The sequence below is a fragment of the Glycine soja genome, chromosome 4 (assembly GCF_004193775.1).
Source record: "Glycine soja cultivar W05 chromosome 4, ASM419377v2, whole genome shotgun sequence".
NCBI classification, from domain to species: domain Eukaryota; kingdom Viridiplantae; phylum Streptophyta; class Magnoliopsida; order Fabales; family Fabaceae; genus Glycine; species Glycine soja.
The window spans coordinates 45,025,383-45,038,399 of NC_041005.1; positions in this window are offsets into that span (position 1 = coordinate 45,025,383).

A 13,017-nucleotide genomic window follows, 5' to 3' on the forward strand; every position below is an offset into this window, starting at 1 on the left:
GACATGTGATGTGTAACGTCATGTGTAATCTTTGTCTGAGTTACACTAAATAATAGGAAAAAAAATTTAAAAAAAAAAACAAGTAAAAATGATGTCTTATTATTTTCGTGGGTTTTTTAAAAGTTTTTTTTTATTTTTTAAAATGACTGTCAAGATTTTTTCTTTCTCTTTTTCTTACTTTTTTCCTTCTTTTCCTGGTTTGCCCTTTTCTTCTTTCTTCTATCTCTGTCTCCATCACCCAATATCTTTCTCATATCCCACCATTGTGTGCCTCTGATGGTGTTTCATTTTTTTCCCTAGTGATTGGACTAAATGAAAACAAGCTGGATGAAAGAATAGATGTGAACCAACAAAACATTAAACAACAAAGTTGAGAAAACAAAAACACCAATTTGAACATATCTCCACAAAAAAACCCAAAATCCCCCCAAAAACATCAAACCACAACAATAGTAACAACAAATCTAAATATGAAAGCAAGAAAAGCAAAATCGATTTTGTTTGGTGGGCTTCGCTGGGTTTCACGGCTGGGTCTCTCGGCAGAGTCGCTAACGACGAGTGGGAGCTCTAGGATGGACTCGATGCGGTGACCGCGGGCGAGGATGAGGACGAGGGAGGGGATGGAGGAGCCATAGATGGTGGAGACGACGATGTCCGCCATGACAAATGTTTTCGAAGGCTCCCTGGCCGATGCGATGGGTTCCGCCGTCGGGAACAGGGGGGATACGAAAGACGACACGATCGGTTCCTAAGACTCGATAGAGGTCTGGAGCTGGTGGTGTAGGGTTGTCGGCTGTTCTTAGAGATAGGGAAAGGAGGAAAGATTTGCTTTTGAATCTAGTTTAGTTGCAAGCATAAGCAAAACTTGTAACACCCGTTTTTCATAAAATAAATAAAGAGTTTTATTTAAAAATTAATAGATTTTTTAGAAATTAAATAAATGAGAGAAAATGGTTTTTGTTAATTAAAATAAGGGTTTCATATTATTAGAAAATAAATAGAGTAAAATGATGTTTTAGAAGAAAAAAAGATGTTTTAATTGGTTATTTATTTAATGAAAGAGTAAAATAGAGTTTATTTTAATAAAATAATAAAATAAAGAAAAATAGAGTAAATAATAGGCTTAGAGTACCCTAACTATAAATAGAGACATATCAGATTAGCTTTTACGATTATGATACGTTTCTATGTTTTTTCTTCCTCTCAAATTTGTTCTCCCTTCTTCCTCTCCCCAAACCCTCTTTTTTTTCCACATACACTCAAACCTGTTTCAGAAAAATTATGATCTAGACTAGTTAACCGTTGGATCTTTTTGAAATTTGGACACCACCTTCAGAGCTCATTTGTGCACATTTCCACCATAGGGATTTGCAAAATAATCTCTATAAAGAGAGAAATTCCCCTTGCACAAAGATAGTGAAATTGAGGTTTCCATCCCTTCTCCTTCTCTTTAACGCTTGGAAACCCTAGTAGAGCAACCAGATAAAAAACTTGAGGAATCTTAGTGAACCGCTAGAAATGGTGTTATCATTGTCAGATTACACGTGTGAGTCCCCTTAGAGGTAAGTGATGAGTTTATCGTAATTGGGGTTAGAATAAACATGTGCAGAGATCCTTAAAGGATCAAATTAGGGTTTATTTTGAGATGTTTATTGTATTGTAATTTTGCATTTATGATTATAATCACAAGATTGTTATGTTTGATGGGCCAATTGATGCTCTAATGGGAATTTGTTGATAAAATTGAGTGTTCTTGGTATTTTTGAACCTATGGTTTTGATTCATTTGATTTTGATATGATTATGTGAAATTGTTTGAGGGATTTTACTCCCCATGTCATGAGAAGCATTTTTGTATAATTCATTTATGTTTTGGACAAGATTTATTAGATTAGCATGAGAATTAGATTGTTGGAAACGTTCTTTGTCATGTTTTGGTCTCATAAGCTTATTATATGTTGATGATTATAACACATATATGTATATGAATTGTTAAAATAAATTAGGAATTAATAGTTCAAATAATAAAATTAAATTGAAGGAAATTAATATATTAAGATTCAACGATAAATACTTTTAATGCATTTTTAGTTTAATTATTTATTAACTCTTTTTTATTGAAAATAATACAGTTCGATTTAATATATACATGTTTTGTGCCATGTAAATGTTAATATTGTGTGATATTTATATGATTCATGAAGTTTGATAACATGTTGCGTTGGGATTATAACATTATGATTGAGATTGTGTGTATGTGATAAATTAAGTATGTGTTGAATTGTAAGATACATGTGTATTGAGATTTTGTACGCATTGAGTTGTGAGCTATGAATTGTACAACCACACAACTATAAGACCCTTTAAGGGTGACGATTTAATGCGCGACGAGTATTGTGATGAGATCCACTGTGGAAGTCTGACAAGTTGAATCACTTTGAGGCTAACGAGTTAAAATGATTTTGAAAACAATTGAATAGTTGTGTGTATTGCATAGTTCAAACTCCAATGACACATATATGATTTTAAATGCATGTTTTAATGAGATGATTGGTCATATGAACATAACATATTAATATTATTACTGTGTGATATGTATATGATGTATGAGGGGTGATAACATGATATTTTGGGATTATGAAATTGTGAATAACTGTGTGTAAGTGACAAGTTGAGTATGTATTAAATTGTGAGATCACACGTGTATTTAAATATTGTATGCATTGAGTTGTAAGCTATGAGTCATACAATCACATGAGTGTAAGACCCTTTAAGGACAACGAGTTAATGCACAACGATTATTGTGATGGGATCCACTGTGGAAACCCAACAAGTTAAATCACTTTAAGGCATGGCGAGTTAAAATTATTTTGAGAACAATTGAGGAGTCGTATATTTTGTATAGTTTATAGATAAAGTCTGTGTGTTAAAATGTTTTTTGGGTTAGAAGGGAGAGGCCCCAATAGACTCTTCGGAGTCTAGGCCTTTGGGGTAAATACACCCGGTTTGATTGCTCCTTTATGCCTGTGTCGATCCCACATGGTTGGAGCATTCTCACAAAACTGCGTGACCCTAACTGATCTTCCTATGATTTTACCTAGCAAGAGTAACTTGACGTACCATTGTGTGGTATGTCTTGTCATCTACTCCTAGGCGTTCGACAAGGTTTTTCACTAACATGGTACCACATTACATATAGGATTGAGTCTTAGTGTATCTATTGCATAACATCTGCGTAATGACCATTGTGACTTGTTACGTGATGGTGGGTAATGAATTGTGTGAGTGTGAGATGTTGTGTTGTACTTAAGATGTGGTGTTCTGAATACCTGATTAATGTAAAGGTATGGAATATGATTTTGTGATTAAATCCTTGGAACAAGTGATGTTACACAATAGGTGGTAAAATGATGCGAATTGTGTTAAGTTGAGCTTGTTATACTTATATTATATATATGTGCTTTCATTTATCTCTACCTATTTAAGAATGTGATAATTCACTCCTTATGGGAACAAATGGTTAGGTGGATGGCTTTAAAAAACCTCGTGCTAGAGGATGTTGGGACACAACGCTCTGATAGGATGTGACATTAGAGCATGAGTTTCTATTTCATTTGCATAATGTTTTGAACATGTTACTTTATGTTATTCTACTGCTTAACTTGTTTCCTTTTGTAAACAATTGGATGGCCTTGCTTAGGGCCAGAGATGTTTTCATATCCTTATTTGATAAGTTTTTAATTTGATGATTAACGTGGGTGTGAATCTTTTACTCACGTAAACTCTTTTATGTTTATTAAATAAAATCTCTTTAATTAATTCCACATTTTCATGTATGATATTATATAAATATGTATGTTGGGGTAGAAGGTGTCACAAAACTCAAAACTCCATTTCTAGGAAATAAAATAAGGCATTTCAACTGTTCCTTGGTCACCTATGCAATTTCCTCATTTGTGACTCTCCTACGGGAAAGATTAAGAAAAACATATGGAGGAGAGTTAAATGTAACTTGTTGTTTTCTTTCTACCTTTTCTTCTTTAGCTGAGTACTCTGTAAGCGAATAAGCTGCTCAAAACCCTTTCATTTTTGGAGTGTACAAAGTTGACAATGTTCGGGGAATGAAGGACTTCACGACGTCAAGGATATGGATGGTGGCGAAGGTGTTGGTGGCCATGTCATCGTTGAGGGTCTACACGGTGACAAGAGAACATGCTGCTATGGCCATTGTGAATAAAAGCGAGGAAGAGCTCTCTACCTAGGGTTTTTAGGGGTTCGGGTGAGTTAGTACACATGGCACCACACGTGTAATCCCAGTCAGACAAAGATTACACGTGGCAACATACGTCACTTGCCTACGTTGTTGGATCAAATGGCCTCAGAATAATTAAGAAGGGGGGGGGGTTGAATTAATTATGAACGTGTATTGACTAATTAAAAATTTATCCTTCTTAATGTTACTAGATTCAATTAGGTTTTACTACTAAGTTATGAGAAAGTAAAGAACAGAAACAATAACTTAGACAAAAGTAAAGCGGAAACAAAAAGTGTACAACGGAAAAGTAAATAGTGTAGGGAAGAAGAAAGCAAACACAAGATTTATACTGGTTCGGCCACAACCCGTGCCTACGTCCAGTCCCCAAGCAACCCACGATTCTTGAGATTTCCAATAACCTTGTAAAATCCTTTACAAGCAAAGATTCACAAGGGATGTACTCTCCCTTGTTCTCTTTGAACAACCAAGTAGATGTACCCTCTACTTGAAGCGAACCACAAAGGATGTACCCTCCCTTGTGTTCACTATTACAACCAAGAAGCTACCCGCTTCTTACACAGAATTCTCAAATGGTTAGTTCTTTGAATTCAGTGTTTGGGCAAAGAATTCTCAGACGGTTAGTTCTTTGAATTCTTTGTTTAGGGAATAAAAAGAATTCTCAGACGATTAGTTCTTTGAATTCTTTTGGCAGGAGGGAGAAGAAAATAATCAAAAGAATTCTCAGACGGTTAGTTCTTTGAATTCTTTTGGCCAAAGGAAGAAGGAATGAAGAAGAAGAATAGCACAAATTTTTGGCCAATTAACTTTTCTTGAATAAATAAAGTATTGAATAAAAACTCTTAGAAAGATGTTGAGAATAATTGAATGAAAATTAGTTTTTTTAAAATTCATGCCATGGTCACATATTTATAACCATTTTGATGGCTCTTGAAAAACCAAGTTAAAAGTTGTAACTCTTGGCAATTTCTTCAAAACTAGTCACTTTAAAAGTTGTGACTCTCTTGAAAACTAGTCACTTTAAAAGTTGTGACTCTTTTGAAAACTAGTCACTTTAAAAGTTGTGACTTTTGAAAATCTTCAGAAACTAGTCACTTTAAGAATTGTGACTTTTGGTAATTTATTTTTTAAAATAAGTCACTGGTAATCGATTACCATTATGGTGTAACCGATTACACATCAATAAATGTGACTCTTCATGTTTAAATTTGAAAACCAACGTTTAGAAACACTGGTAATCGATTACAAATGTTGTGTAATCGATTGCACAAGTTTGAAAATGTTTTATCACAAGTTGTGACTCTTGAAATTTGAAATCCAACGTTTAAAAATATTGGTAATCGATTACATGCCCATGGTAATCGATTACTACTTTGTAAAACAGTTATAAAACTGTTTGAACTTCTAGTAATCGATTACCAGAGAGTAAAAACTCTGGTAAAAGATTTTTCTTTGAAAAATTCTTTTGGACAATTTGTGATATTCAATATTTTCTTTGAAAAATTCTTTTTATACTTATCTTGATGTTTTTCTTGAGGTTCTTTCATATCTTGAGTCTTCTCTTGAATCTTCACTTGAATTTTCTTGATTTCTTTAATCTTGTTTGAATGTATCTTTTTTAAAAATCTTTGGCATAATCAAAATAATCTTGGAAGCTTTGCTTCTACATACGTATTCGGTTAACGACCACGTAAGCAGATAACGGATTCCGACTAATAGTAGAAACCTCAGATAAAAGTTTTCAAATATTAGGGACCCGATTCGAAGAAAAAATTTATCAGGGATCAAACACAAAAGTAGGATATATATCAGGAACCAAAAACATATTTAAGCCTTAATAAATTAAGCTTGCATCCATGAGGAATAGTTGTATTGTTGGTTGGAGCCTCTAGTTGAGGCAGATAGCTAGCTCAAAGAGCTCTAGTCTTTAAATTTAATGAAAACATATTATATATATATATATATATATATATATATATATATATATATATAGGACCAGAATACTAGAAAGTTGTCTTCTCACAATAATTCGCATAACACTCTTCATTACCAACCTTAATCATCAACTTTGGTAAAGGACAAGACTTTAGATATATTTCTTTACATACTTTTATTATCAAGTTCTTAAAATTAACAAAGAATAACATATGCATTTTTTTTTGAACCTTATGTCATAGGGGTTACTTAATTATGTATATATCATTATTCAATTTCTTTAATATTAAAAACTTTAATTGTTAAGTTTTATCGATGAGATTTTTGTTAAAAACTAAATTAGGAGTAGTTCATGGGTATAGGTGATAGGTTATTGGCAAACCTAAATTGACTAAAATTGATTCAAATCGACCAAAATTATTTGGATTGAATATTTTCTGTGTTTTGATGGAACCTGACTTAATCCATTCAAATCAATTGGTATACGGATTGGGTCATAGATTTTGATTTTTGAACCCGTTGATCTGTTTTGTGAACATTTTAATTAATTTTAAATTATTATTATTAGACTATCAAAAAAAGTATTATGCACTAACAGTATAAATTTTACACAATCATCCAATCACAACTCATCATATATGTTAAGTTTGTTAGCTTTTAAAATAATTATCTTAAAGTAATTTAAATGATTATTTATGATTGAATAATAGTGTAAAACTATTTTTACAATGTCAGTGCATAGATATTAAACTCTTAGAATACTGGTGATAATAGGCCTGAGTGACAACACATTACACACACATTCATTCAAACGGTCACGAGATAGATGACGTTCACTTTTTCTCTCAAAGATTAGGGTTTGGGTTCCCTTCTCTTTTCCATTGCAACTGCACCATGTTGAAAACAATATGATGAACAACATTCCCTCCAACCTCCAAGACGTCTCTTTCTTGCCCTCTTATGAGAGGTGATTACCAAACAACGTTGAATCTGTGTTTTCAATTTCAATTGCACGACATCCCTTTTTCTGAATTTAATGGTTTACAATAATAATGTGCTTTTCATGTGATCTCTACTTGAATCTATACATTAAGTTTTACTCCCTTTGTTCCTAATTATAAGATCTTTTTAAAAAAATTTGTTTGTTCCTTTTTATAAGAACCTTTTCTAATTTCTAGATGTATTAATTATTTTTTTCCTACATATCCTTACTTAATTATTCTCTTTTCAAATATTAATGAGAAACAACTAAGTGGATAGAGATAAGAAAAAGGTAATTTTGGAATAATGATACAATTAGTGGACAAATTTAATGTGATTAATTAAATTAACTACTTTTTTTTAAGGAAAGTAAATTAGTTGAAATATTCTTATAATTAGGGACAAAAAGAGTAGCTTATAAAAAATATTGGATTTTAAAAAATAAAATAAAAATTAACTGTTCTAACCAACTCAATCCGAACCAACGTGTTTTTAAATAGGTTGGTTTGGTTTAGATTTTACAAAAAAATTAAAAAGTCAACCTAATCCAATCCAAACTTGATTGAATTTGCTCATAGATTTGACCAAACCCAACCCATGAACTCCCCTAAACTAAATGACTAGTGTAGGCTCCATTTAGGGTGCATGTTTTTAGTTGTGAGATTCAAAACTTTTAAAAGCAACAATCATTTTTAGTTTTTAAATTTTAGTTTTAGTTTTAGTTTTTCTTCTTCCAATTTTTAGTTTCAAAATAAACTCATTTTTTTAAAAAAATATCTTATTAATTAGTTTAAAAGTGTTTTTGTGTCGAGGTGATGATGATGACAATGACAACGGTAGGACAATGATGGGGTGGTGCCGATAGTACATGGGGGTGGAATTAGTGGTGGCGATATCAATGACATGGTGGTAGTAGAGGTGGTGACAATGATAGCAATATTGGTGATAGCAGTGATGATAATGACAATAATGACAATAACAATGATAGTAGTGTTAGTAGTTGTGGTGGAGGTGTCAGTTATGGTCACATAGTGGAAAAGATCATCGTCAAATGTAAGGAGTGTGTACTTTTTTAAAACCAAAAACTAAATTTTTAAATATTTTTCTTGATTTTGAAAATGAATTAAAAAGTTTTAAAATTGAGTAATTAAAAAACTATTTTTATCTCCATTTTTGTCAAACACATTTTGTTTTAAAAATTGAATACACTCTTCACAATATGAAAAGATTTTCTAACATTATTTTTAGGGTCAATTAAGTTTTTAGTCCATCAACTTCATCAAATTCTAATTTTTAGTCCTTCAAAATTTATTTGCCAACTTTTAGTTCTCCATTAATTTTATGTGAGCAGTTTTAGTCCCTCAAAATTTTTTTGCTGGTTTTAGTCCTTCATTTATTTTTATTTTTCAAAATATAAAATAAAATGGACAAAATAATAACTAATAATAAACAATAAAAATAAACGAGAGACAAAAAATGGACAAAAATAATTTTGAGGGACTAAAATTATTGACGAAAAATTAATGGAGGACTAAAATTTGTTAAAAAAATTAAAGGACTAAAAATTAGAATCTGAAAAAATTGAATGGCTAAAAACTTAATTAATTCTTATTTTTCATACTCTCTTTATTAATATTAACAAAAATTTATTGAAAATCACAATATTAAATGAATTTTTAATAAATCTCACTCATAATAGAGTGTATTATAGAAATATTTTGTTATTGCTAACAATCCTTATATTTAATTTATTACCTCTATATTTTATATAAGAATGTATTGTTAAAGAATGTAATTACAAGAAATATAGAACAATTTTTGAGATATATTAAATGTTAGTTTTCTTTTATATGCTCTTAATTTATTATGAAGTATATTAGTTAATGAGACACACATCCATTTCATATGAAAGTAAAACTATTTATTAGTCTATTAACAATAATTAGTCACAATTATCGGGAACATTATCATTTGACTCACGAATATTGTTGTTATATTGTCATTAAATATAATTATCACTCAAACAATTAAATTTTATAAATACTTAAGGAATAATAAAATTTTAAATTTATGACATTATCAATTAAAATTAATTAATTTTAAGTATTTTTATAAATTTTGATAAATTAGTTTTTCATTTCTATATAAAAGATTTAAGTAGTACTATTATACCGCGTATTATCTAGTACCGTCGGGGGAGAAACATAAAAGTTATTACTCAAGTAAACACCTCTAATTTCTTGTGCCATGCATGTTAAAGCATTAAAGAAGTTTAACTGATCTTTTAATGTTGTAGTGCACCACATTACTCTTGAGCTATAGTTTAAAAACTTTATAGTAACAGGAAATTTGTAAACATGTATAATTGAAATAATCCTATACTCAGGACTCAAACTCATGATATGATTAAGTTAAAATAATCTCACGTATAATTGATCAATTTACGGTGATAAATGTTTAACTATTTAAAGTGATTAATTGAAATAAATGAAGAAAAATAATAGTGAGAATATATATCTATGGATGGAGCCTACGGTCCTTTTTATTCTTTTTTTCCCCATTAAATTTAGGGTTAATTAAACACCTTTTTACTCCCTATAAATATGAAAAAGTTCACTTTTAGTCCCAAAAACATCAATTTTTGTCCTCCATTTTTAAGATGTGTCACAATACACCTGTGTCACTTACTCCATTAGTGGGGTTAATGATGATTCAATTTGTAGCAATTGAAAACGGTCCAAAAAAAAATGTGAATTGTAATTCACAAAGTGCAAAATTAGGTGATTCAATTTGTAGCAGATAAAATCTACTAGAATTGTGAATTGTGATTCACCCAAAATAAGAAACATACACACTTCCCTCACCTGCATCTCACCCCGTAAAGTAAATGTAGTGCAACTCCTTACTTACTGTAGGATCAATAACAACATATTGACACTCTCATGTAATATAGTAAAGGGAAGACTTGCATCACAAAGCCTTTAATTCAACAAATTTGTGACCTTCAAAAGCTCCACCACAGTCCCCAAATTGGACCTCTGTTCACAATACTGCCAATACGAAGCACACTAGCAATCCAAAGAGGACCCTCAAGAGGCCTACACACCTCAATGACTATGTTTAGTCTCAGCTCAAGAAAAGGACAAGGCCACAAAATATTTTCGCTGCCTTATCAACCGACATCCACTAATTTTGTTATTGCTTTATTTTTCAGTGTTATTGCAGTCGGCCAATGATTGGCAACAACACTTCCTTTGCCCATCATTCCTTTTACTTCTTGCATTAGCTTAGTAGTCTAAACATTGGTCCGACCTGCCACCCATTGTTGTTTACAAGTGGGGCCCCCAACCATCGTTGTACACACTGCCTCCCATTCCTGGCCACAATTCCCGTAAGTTAGCCATGCCCGACCACAACACTCGCAAACCGCCATGGACCACCTTGAAGAGGTTGTGAACTATTTCATGCAGGGCCAAGTTACCTCCACCTAGAATCTATCCAACATGACCACCAAGAATCAGGAGTTGACTGTTAAGTTCGACATCATCATTGACCGATTATCAGCCTTCACAACCACTCCATCATCTCCTAAATCACCTTCGTTTCACTTCCACGTCAACAACATTGATCTGCAACTTGTGGAGACCATGAAGTCACCACCAACAGACAAATCTCAAAGGTCATGTATTGTTTCCGCAATGACAATGACAACGATGGAGCAACAAAGCACAAAAACCATGCCGCCAATGTCTCCAAAAAAGAAGTTGGCGAAAAAACTCACTCTGATGAAGTCACAACCACTATTAGAACAACAGTTCTCGTCGGAGATGACCGCTCTAGTGACAAAAAAAATTTACAATGCAAGCAGTTTTGTCAGAGGAATTTAGACATCACCGTATCCATTGTGGTAAATTATCACCACCTCTACAATGTGCTCTATGACCCTGTCTTCAGCGTCGCCGCTGGCCTTCAAACTTTCGTGGTTGTCAGAGTCGTCTAGAAAACCACCCACGATACCTCTTTTGTCCTTTGAAAACATTCCAACAGTATCACGAATAGCGTCGCATGACTCTGAATCCTTACCGTGCGCATAAGAGCACCCGCCATAATCGGGGTCACATTCTCCATCCTCATCATCATCACGGGGATAAGCCCTCCACAACCTCCTTCTCCAAATGAGAGTCGCCTAATTTCTCCAGTGTCCGTGTGGTGCACCCCTTCCTATGCGACACCATCTCCGTCCTTGCTTTCCAACATTTCACGCGTTCTTAATCTCAGTCGTCACTTTCCAGCACAGTTTATGTCAACCCAATCCTCCAATCACCATTTGCCACGTTAACCCCATTCACTCCTTCAATCCCACTTTCAAGTTTTATTTTTTCTTCTTCCTCAATGGAGACCTCACTCCCCAATGTCCATACTCCCTCCCCACTAAATTTCCAAAGCCCCCATTTATATCATTCACTTTTCAATACCTACTTTCTTATGCCTTTGAACCCTACTTTGGTAGCACATTGCACATGCCCTTGCAAGTGCCTTTTCATCTTTCCTGCACCTTTAAAAACAAAAAAAAGTCCAAGTTTCACACAGCCCACAATTACTTTTGGTACCATTTTTCTTGCTATGGATCCGCATCCTACTTTTGAAGCCTCCTTGCAGCCATCATATGAAGCATCCTTTGACTAAATTCGTTCTAGTACAATGGTCTGGATTGGCTCCTGAGGACACCAGTTGGGAGAATTGGGACACTTTGCGTGCTTCCTATAACCTTTAGGACAAGGTTATTTTCCCAAAAAGGGGAGATGTTAACAATACTATCAATACGGAGCACACTAGGAGACAAAAAATGTGAATGTATGTATACATGATTTTGATGATGTCAAAGAAGAATCAAACAAGGCTGATAAACATTGCTTCGAGATTAATACAAGATTGCTTCAACAAACAAAGTCTTGCTTCAAGATTTCTTCAAGATCAAGTCTTGCCTCAAAACAAAGGGTTTCAAAGTCATCCAAGGCTCTGGTAATTGATTACCAAGCAGTGTAATCGATTACCAGAAGGCAAGTTTGAAAATAGTTGTTAAAAAGGGTTTTGAATTTGAATTTTAAACCTGTAATCGATTACCAGATGTTTGTAATCGATTACCAGCAACAGAATTCTGGAAATTCAAATTCAAAAGTCATAACCCTTCAAAATATAACTATGTAATCGATTACCAGAAACCTGTAATCGATTACCAGTGAAAAATTTTAGAAAAAGCTTTTTGAAAAGACACATCTCTTCAAACCATTTTGAAAAGGCACGAAGGGCCTATATATGTGTGTGTCTGATTTCAAAAAGCAAGAGAGAGATATTCCAAGAGAACTTCATTGCCAAATGCTCTCTCAAAAGAAACTCTTGGGAAAACACTTGCAAATTCATTAAGAGTTCATCCATGGACTTCAATTGTAATATCCTTCTCTTCAAGAGAGAATTCCTCTTCTTTCTTCTAATACAAAAAAGATTGATTAAGGGACCGAGGGTCTCTTAAGCTGTAAGGATTCCTGAACACAAGGGATGAGTTGTCCCTGTGTGGTTCAGACTTTGTAAAAGGATTTTACAAAGAGAAAGGAAAATATTAAGTGGGTTTCTTAAGGACTGAACATAGGCACAAGGGTGTGGTCGAACTAGTATAAGAATGAGTTTGCATTCTCTTTTCCCTTATCTTATTTATTTTGTTGCAATCAATTTTATCTTACATGTTTAAAGAACATTATTAAATTGATTGTTGCTTCTTCTGCATTCTGAGCCTATCTCATTTAGAAGAGGGTTAAAAGTTTGTTAGTGAGA